The 9719-nt window shown below is 39.2% G+C and overlaps 1 long non-coding RNA gene across 1 annotated transcript; it reads right to left on the minus strand.

Moving 5' to 3' along the window:
• Positions 1-264: 264 nt before the first annotated feature.
• LOC140517293 (uncharacterized) lies at positions 265-3289 on the minus strand. Its single transcript, XR_011971535.1, has 2 exons — positions 2742-3289; positions 265-1566 (listed from the first exon to the last, which is right to left on the minus strand). It is a non-coding gene; the product is annotated as an uncharacterized lncRNA (long non-coding RNA).
• Between the last annotated feature and the right edge of the window lie 6430 nt (positions 3290-9719).

Raw genomic sequence — 9719 nt, forward strand, 5'->3', positions numbered from 1 at the left:
AATTTCGAGGAGATAGTCAACTGTGAAATGTTGCAAGAAAAAAGCTGCTGCATTTGGTGATCAGGAGCTCTTTGTGACGTATGAGAATAGTTCCAGTCGAGTTGTACGTGGCATAGCAAAGTTATAGGGGGTTAACAAGTGAGTAGACTGTAGGGAAAATATATAACTCAACTAATCACAGAAATTTAGGAGTGGACCTTTGGAATTATACATTTTAACACAGTTATCTTGCATATAAAGAAACTCAGGTCAGAATGGTCAACATTTCCAAAGCAAAGCTAGTGCCAGAACCCAAGACTCTTGGCTGCTGGCTTTTTATTTTTTTTTTAATATCCCATTGGTAATAAAGGATGGAAAAATAGCAAATTACACAAATATAACCAAATCCACATCTAAAATATTTCACTACTTGGTATATTCCCAGTAGCATCAATCTGTGGTTTCTATCTCTCAAGATCCAGACATGCTGAAGGTGTGAATCCAATCTCAGCTCAGTCTGATGGAACCCCCTGACTTTTATTGAGACTTAGATTTAGACTAAAATTCTGGTAAGATCCACTGAAGTCAGGGTTCTGTTTTCTGAAAGACCTAAACCCCATACAGAAGATCTGAGGACTCCTAGAAGCAACTGTTACTTCTTCATTAAGTAGAATCCTGTCTTGTGTCTGCTCCCCAAACCAAATGCAGTACAAGATGCCTGTCCCCCTGATCTTTAAGTGATCAGTTATAACCCTGCAGTGCATCTCCTTATTCAGAGAAGGAGCTGGTACCAATGGCACCTAGGTCTTTGTTGCAAGTAGCCACATGATGGTGGGAAGTGGGTGTTAAATTGAGGCAACTCAGACGAGAGTATGGGAAAAGAGGCCAGAACTTACTGACTAGCAACACCCCCACTTTACCCCCTTCCCACAGGTATATACTTATTTGTTAAAATTGCTTCTCTGTTGAGAATCAGGCACAATGGTGTGTTTATACCACTGGGATTAGACATGACTTTGGCCTTTCCTGTGGGACCTCCATCTTCCTGGAGTTGAGTCTCATGTTCCTGTTACATCCTGGAGTCCACTTATATCTAGCATTTATTTACAAAAACTTCAAAGAGTAGCTGAAGCCCTTGTCTGCTGTATTAGGCCTGTCCCAGGAAGGAAAAAAGTATGGCACAACAGGCCAAGGAGAGGGTCTCAAACATATCCAAGTCACAATCCTATAAGACCTTGGGTCCCCTGTAGGCTCCCTGGTTCTGTCCTCTTTGGCACAGACCACGGCTCAATACTCTTAATGAGAGGTATGGCAATGCTTGATGGAGGGCTCTATGACTTCTCAGTTATGACTGAGGAAAGCCAAATTGGAGGTTTCTTCATTCTAGCCTTTTCATCCATTTTTCCAAGGCTGGTGTAATATGCATACTTAACCCATTCTTCTTCTTATTCCTCCAATGAGAAAAGGAAAGAGATGTGAGTCTTTACAGGAGAAGGGATGATAATCTGAGGCACAGAGTACTTCGCTACTGGATTCCACTGATCATCTTTCCAGGATATATTTAATTTTCCTCTTCTTTCATAGTCCCTGAGAAATGGAATGAAAAAAATGCATCAGCTTCACTAATCTGATGGACTCCCCCATCTGGTAAAGTCCCTTTTAATTACCAAATGTCACAGATTTCAGGGAAAAGGATATCCCATTCCTATTCTGGGGTTTTGTTCTCAAGGTGTCCAGAAAGCTCCTTTATCTGGCTCACTCCCACTATCTCACCTCCCCCATAACAGAGTAGCTGGACCTAATGGGTTTTAGCATCAGACAGGGGTCTGGAGCCCTGACTAAGATCCTGTGTATACTTCGTCCTCTACCCTTCCCAGCACCCGGGTGCTCTGAGGTTTGGTTCCTTGCTCCACATACATATCAACCCAACTACTCATATTCCTAAATTTTCTTTTAACTCACAGTAATCCAAGACTCTAGAGACTTGCAGGCCTTGCTTAGGCATCCTCATTCTCAGGAAGTATCCTAGCATTATCTAGCATTTCCCACCATTCTGCCCAAGGGGAGACCTAGCCTTTCTTGTTCTTACAGCCTTCAATCTATCCCATCTTCTTCAATGCTGCTCCTTCAACAGGTTGTAAAAAGTAGGGCTAGGTCTTCAACAAAGGTCTCTTATTCCAAATCTGGAGCTCTTATGATCTATTATAAAATTAATACTGAAGTTCAACACAACAGATTAAACATACTTCTTAAGTATTTGGGAGTAGGGGAAAGCAGGAACGTTTTCCAGATCGCTGATTTTTATCCATTTCGGCAAATCCTTGTATGGAAATTTCCTCCACTTACGAATGTCAACATCTTTTTTGTAATGTGTACGTTGCTAAACGGTTAAAGGCCTTGTCACAGTGCGTCAGAGGCAAGATAGGAACCCAAGTTTTCCAAATACCAAGCTTTTCTCTACTTACCCTGCCACAAAACATCTCTTCAACAAATAAAAAGGCTATAAAAACTAACCCCAGCCACGATTCTCAAGGCCACATTTATTCAGCACCCACTAGGGGCCAGGGTCAGGGGTGCAAAAATCGAAAACAAATGAGAAAGTCCTTCCCTACAGGAAGAGATTCAAGGCCGGGTTTCAGATCCCTCCACCTCTGCCCCTGGGGACATCTCCGCCTCACCCTCCTCCGCTAGGTCGGGGGATCGTTAGGTGGTTCCACAACAAGGCTCCGAGGCTGCCGACCAGCCCACAAAACCAAACAGACCTGTGGGGACTCCTGGGCCGCAGGCTGGCACCGAGCGCTCTGTGGGCTGGAGGCCTCCCTGGGCCTGGCAACAGTCAGGTGGGCCCACCTCGGGCTCTCTTCCGTCTAGGGTCTGGGTGGGCCCCACGAGCGTGGCAGAGCGTGGGGACGCGGGTCCTAGGCGGGGCTGTGGAAGGGGCCTTACAGGCCTTCGGGTCTGGGGCCCCTCTTATGGAGGATGAGGCCTCCTCCCCACAAACCCCCCCGTCCATGGGGTCTTCCCAAGGCCCCAGCCAGCTCTCTGGGACCCTCAGCCACCGGCCCAGATCACCGAGATTCCATCGGGGCCCAGAGCCTCCACTAAATGACGCTGTTTAGATTCTTTTCGGCCAAACGGGGGGCGGGCCAGGAGCAAGTTGAGGACCCCCATGGTTTTGGCCCCTGGGCCTCCTGGGGTTGCTGCCTCCCGCTTGTCTACACACTTCTCCAGGAAGGTGGGCCTGGTTTTCAGCCCGAGACAAGAAGAGCCGACAGGAGAGCACATCCCTCCTCAACAACAACTCGGGTCAGGCGATGCCTTCCTAGCCCCGCCCTCAGGCGCCCCATCACCAACGCTCTAGGTAGCAGATCCAGGCCCCGCCCCTTCCGGGTTAAGGCTCCGCCCAGACTCAGAAAGAGGCTGAGAAACCGCCAGGAGGTGGAGCATCTGGGGAAATTAACGAGCGCCTGCGCATTATGGGCCAGGCAGTGGGCTGAGCCTTAGGGATATGCTAGGAGAGGTCTCCCCTGTTGGACGGTGAGCCTTAGGGAGCAGGGACTATCTTCTTTTCTCTTGATATGGTCAGGGCATAGCATATAGCATTGCTTTAAGAATATATATGTATATATATATATATATATATATATATATATATATATATATATATATATATATATATATATACATATGTATGTACACATGTATGTAAATGTAAATTAAAGATATAAATATTTATAAATAAAGATGATAAAAACAAATGTAGCATTGTTCCATTCACTCATTCAGCATTTATTCATTCATGTGTTTGTCCTTCCTTCTCAAAGAGGACACTGACGTCAGGGAGATGATGACGGGACTCGCAGTTGACTTTGATTTGAGCGAGGGAGGGCTGTGCAAAGTCCCCGACCTCACTTTCTTCTCCTGAGTCATCTGGGTCCAGTGGCCAGATATTCATCAGGACCACTGGAGCAAAGAAATCTCAAAGCCCCACTTTCTGGAGTAGGGGGCCCTGGGTCCGAGTCCTGGCCCATCTGTGACATTGGGGAATTCACTTCATTTCTCTGACCCATGTATTCCTTTACTGCAGAATGGGGGTGGGGTGGGGTGGAGTAGATAACTTGACTTCTGTCCCAGAAATACAAATAACACAAAACCAAACCAAACTACAAATATTTGTTGACACATTGTAGGCACTTAGTAAATGCTTTGGTGAAGCCTCAATGTATGGTGTTTGGAATCAGGGAACCTTGGTTAAAACACTTCAACAAACCCTCAGATGGTAGGGGAAAAGCCTGAGCCTCCAGAGAAGAATGCACCTTCCACCTTCAGGCAGATGTTGTATCTGATATGGACAATGCCATCAAGAGACTGAAAGAAAACTCTTAAAAAGTCCATCAGGGTCTGCCTTGAAAAATGAATCCTTTTGTCTTATAGTATTAATAACATTATTAGACAGGGACTTCAAACTAGGAAGAAAAAAATAACAAGATTTGAAATTCTTTTCAATTACAACTGTTATTTTATATGTAAAAACCTTAATGTAATTTTGAGAACTTATTATAAAAATAATCAAGCTTATATTCCCTTTTAGTTTCATTTAGAAGCCAATAGAATATGTATCCTAGTTATTAAATTTCTAACAGTTTAATCTTGTTTTCTCAAAGTTCACTACTCCATTAAATTAAAAAAAAAACTTTTGCATCTTTGTCTCATTTCTCCTTTTTGAAGCTGTATTTGTTATCATCATATTATCTTGAAATGATAAGGTACTTTAAGGACCTACTCTTATCATTGGCAAGAGATTGACAAGCCTAAGAACTCATTTACCTAGTTACATAACATGGTTGATCACAAATACAGATTAACAATAGTAAGATTTTTCATACCTGTGTCCTACTATAGTAACTCAAATGTTTTAATATTAATCTGTTAATTAAAAGACTTGGCATTGTAACACAAATATCCTTTTTTCACCTGCCCTTATTATACAAATTTTGTAATGAAAGGAAAAAGAAGGACTTGGTTATGACAATATCAAAACTGTTCTTTCAAGGGCGTGGATGTATCTAACAAAGCAGGGGAAAACTCCCTTAGCACTGTTTAATTCTAAGCAAGAGTCATAGTTACTAGTCAATCATGGCGCAAAGTTTAGCACCTGTTCATAGGGTACCAGAAGTCAAGTTCAGAATTAACCAGAGGGGAAAATGTCCTGGTTAGAAATAACACAATAGGGAAACTGAGTCAAGAGACTCCTACCTTTGCCTATACAAAATTGTCCCTTCAACTTTCCCAGACACAGATATCCCCCTGTAGCAGTTCTCAGACCACACTCCCCTTGGGCAGCACATGGCACTCCCCCTGAATGATGGATTATTAACTTCATGACAATTCAGATAATCATACTTGAAGCAAAAACAGAATAATATTAGATTACAGTCCCAAGAGATTTTACCTCAAAATTTCGCTAATCTCAAGTTAGGGCTAGGATATTATTAGTTTTCTCATGTTTCCCTAGCAGTTAACAAGGAGTAAATACAAGGACATTTCATTTATCCTCCATTTATAAATTAAGAATAATCACATTTTAGAGTTTCATGCATATGGTGAATATGTTAGAGTTAACTCAAAAGCCTCAGAAAATTGCTGGTTACTACAAGTCTCCAGACTAATAGATAGCCATATTGCTTATTAACCTCTAAGACAGAAATAAAATCTTTGAATCTCAAGTCTAATGTTACCAAGCTGATTCAAAGATGTAACTTGAATGCATACTATTTATTAAGAGATACAATTTTTATAAGTGGCAGCCAAATAATCTCAGATGAAACTCAAACTTTACTATAAGCAAACTTGTAAATTTCCCCACTTTGACTGAGCATGATCCTAATTTCTTAACCTTCACTACTTTGGAATTTTACAACACATGGTCAGCAAGACTGTTTGGATCTTACGATCTTACCCAAGAAAAAAATCCCAAGGAACTACACAGATGAGGATAATTGAAAAGGTTTGTGCTACTTTTCTCCCAAAAGTAAGCTATTAAAGTAAATATATTCCATTACATATTTGCCAATTTTCAAATATTTTCACAAAATTCTTTTTAAAGCTCAATCCATAACCTAACAGCACTCAGATTAAAAGAGCAGTAACTTTTTGAATAGCATTTCAGATATAATGGTTTACCAAATTTCACATACATACACACACACAGAGTTTAGAAACACAATATCATACATGATATAAAGTATTTAAACATGGTGCAAACTTATTACTAGTTAGTTGATATTAATTAAGTCAAATGTATTTCCAAATTAGAAAGAAAACCATTCATTTTTATCACTTTTGGCTTTCTATACTAGTTGCATTCATGATCAAGTAAGTATTTAAATTTACAAACTTTATATAGTGTTTACTATGTACCAAGCATTGTACTAAGAACTTTGCAATCATATGATCATCACACCACCCCCCGGACGGTGGTTGCTATTATTTTTCCCTTTCACAGATTAGAAAACTGAGGTAGGCAGAGGTGAAGTAACTTGCTTAAGGTCTCACACACACACACACACACACACACACACACACACACACACACACACACACACATTCCTTATGTAAGGTCTAAAATATATCCTTCTAAAGGTTCTTCAAGGACAAAATTTTGGTATGCTCTCCCCAAATAATTCAACACGGCAAATATATTTCCATATTTTCCATATCATATAGGATAACCAGATAAATTTTTCACATCCTTCTTATCTGAATGAGATCAAAATCGTTCTTCAGACCTCTTTCACCTCCCCCCAAAAAACTCCAGACTCCAAACCCTTTACTTTTAAACCCTTTATTCACAGGTTGTGTTTGCTCTTCGTTTTCAAAGAGGACCATGACATCAGAGAAATGATGACATGACTTGCACTTGACTTTGTTTTGGGTGAGGGAGGGCCGTGCAAGGTCACCAACCTCACTTTCTCCTCCTAAGCCATCTGGGTCCAGTGACCAGATATTTATCAGGATGACTGGAGAGGGCCCACGATGCAGTGGGAGACCTTGGCCTTTTAGGTTAAAGTCTTTTCAGGTACTCACTTAAAGTGAGATAATGTCCATTCAGTGAATGAGACCTCTTTAAAAAGTAGTCAGGGGGATGTCCCCTTTAACAGAAAAGAAAAAAAATAGATAAATCATACTAGGAGGGGCAGGAGGCTCAGGGTTGTTGTTTAGAAGAGAAACAGTTACTATTGACATTCACTGTAAGCCAGGAGGGTCTAAAACAGCATTGAGTGGAGGTTGGGCAGGGACTCTTCCTTGTTCAATCCATGGGCTTCAGAATGTATGGGGTTTAAGATTTTAGGGGAGATAAGAATGAAAGGGCAGGGCAGGAAAGAAAAGAAGAAGAAGAGAGGAGAGGAGAGGAGAAGAGAGGAGAGGAGAGGAGAGGAGAGGAGAGGAGAGGAAAGGAGAGGAGAGGAGAGGAAAGGAAAGGAAAGGAAAGGAAAGGAAAGGAAAGGAAAGGAAAGGAAAGGAAAGGAAAGGAAAGGAAAGGAAAGGAAAGGAATCTAGCTAATATACCCCAAGTTAGTTGGGCAGCTTCTGGCCATCAAAATTTACCTTCTTTTGGAGAAAAGAAGGAAAGGGAGAGGGCTCTGAGTTACCCAACTAGCTGTGTCCCCATTTAGGCAGCTTAGTCTGCTTACAGGTTATGTTTGTCCTTTTTCGAAGAGGACCAGGTTGTTGTGTTGTGTTCGTCCTTCAAACTGACTACAACTTTCTTAATTTTCTTTTATTCCCTACTTACTTAAACTTTCTCTCTCCCTTTCTTTTATAACCTTCCAAAGAACTTAGATTAAAGCCTTGCAGAACACCTGTTTTTTTTATATTTTGATTTGACATTTCTCTTATCTTATTCTATTTGTTTAATTCTTCTAGCTTTTATTTACCAGACTATTTATAGAACTAATCTTTCTTCCACTGAATTTATCCTTTACAATTTAGCACAAATTTTTATTATACAAAACCAATAAATTGCAGTACTGTTGTCTTTGGGGTTCATAAACACTTACAAACACATGGTCTATTCCACTATCTGTTGATGACTTTGCTTCTAATGTTTCTAAATTATTGCATTCTGTTATATTATTTACAGAATAAAGTGGAATGGTAACACAAAACATTCTTCCAATTAAATTTTACTTACTTTTAAGTTATTCCCTAATTTAAACAAACTTCTTTCTTTTCATGGACAAAAAAGGAGTAAAGAGCAGTCAGTTCTTAAATTTCTTTTCAGAATGGTTGGATCAGTTCACAACTCCACCAACAATGCATTAGTGTCCCTTTTTTCATATCACCTCCAACATTTCCTATTTTCATTTTCTCTCATATTAGCTAATCTGATACATGTGATACCTCAGAGATGTTTAAATGTTCATTTCTCTAATCAATAGTAATTTGCATGGTATTTTTTCATATGACTTTGACTTCTTTATCTGAAAATTGGCTGTCATATCATTTGACCTTTTATCAAATCGGCAATGACTTGTACTCTTATAAATTTGAGAATTCTCTATGTACTTGAGAAATGAGGCCTTCATTAGAGACACTTCCTGTAAAAATTGTTTCCCATCTTTCTGTTTTCCTTCTAGTCTTGACTACATTGATTTTGTTTGTGTAAAAAAAAAATTATATAATAAGAATTGTTTATTTTACATCTAATAATTCTCTCTAATTTTAGTTTGATCCTATTTTTTCCCTTATCCATAGATGTGACATGTAAACTATTTCTTGCTCTCCTAATTTGCTTTTGGTATCATTCTTCATGTACTCATTTTGATCTTATCTTGGTATACAGTGTAAGATGGTGGTCTGTACCTAGTTTCTGCCATACTCTTTTCCAGTTTTCCCAGCAGTTTTTCTCAAATGATGAGTTCTTGTCCCAAAAGCTTGTGTCTTTGGATTTATCAAACACTATATCACTGTGATCATTTACTAGTAAGTCTTATATACTTAATGTGTTCTGCTGATCCACAACTTTATTTCTTAGCTTATACAAGATTATTTTGATGATTACCACTCTATAATATAGTTTCAAATCTTGTATGGCTAAATCACCTTCTTTCACATTTTTTACTGATTTTTAAAAAAATATTCTTGACATTTTGTTTTCCTACATGAATTTTATTATGATTTTTTTCCAGTTTTATGAAATTTTTTTGGTAGTTTGATTGGTATGGCACAGAATAATCAAAAACGCAAACTCAGAAAAGGGTAGCAATGTCAAAATGCCTACAACTGAAGCCTCAAAGAGAAATATGAATTGGTCTCAGGCCCAAAAAGAACTCCTGGAAGAGCCAAAAAGTATTTCAAAAATCAAATAAGAGAAGTAGAAGAAGAATTGGGGGAAAAATGAGTGTTATGTAAGAGAATCACGAAGAAAGAATCAACAGTTTTGTAAAGGAAGTATAGAAACTAGAAAAATATGTGCAAAGATTCACTCTTCAAAACAACTACTTAAAAACTAGAATTGGCCAAATGCAAAAGGAGGTACAAAAGCTAACTAAAAAAAAATCTTTAAAAATTGCGTTTGGGCAAGTGGAAGCTAACAATTCTATGAGACATGAAGAATCAATCAAACAAATCAAGAAAATGAAAAAAAAAATAGAAGAAAAGGTAAACCACCTCATTGGCAAAGCAACTGACCTGGAAAATAAATTAAAAGAGATCATTTAAGAATTACTTGACTATTT

This window comes from Notamacropus eugenii, chromosome 1, assembly GCF_028372415.1.
Source record: "Notamacropus eugenii isolate mMacEug1 chromosome 1, mMacEug1.pri_v2, whole genome shotgun sequence".
Classification (NCBI taxonomy): domain Eukaryota; kingdom Metazoa; phylum Chordata; class Mammalia; order Diprotodontia; family Macropodidae; genus Notamacropus; species Notamacropus eugenii.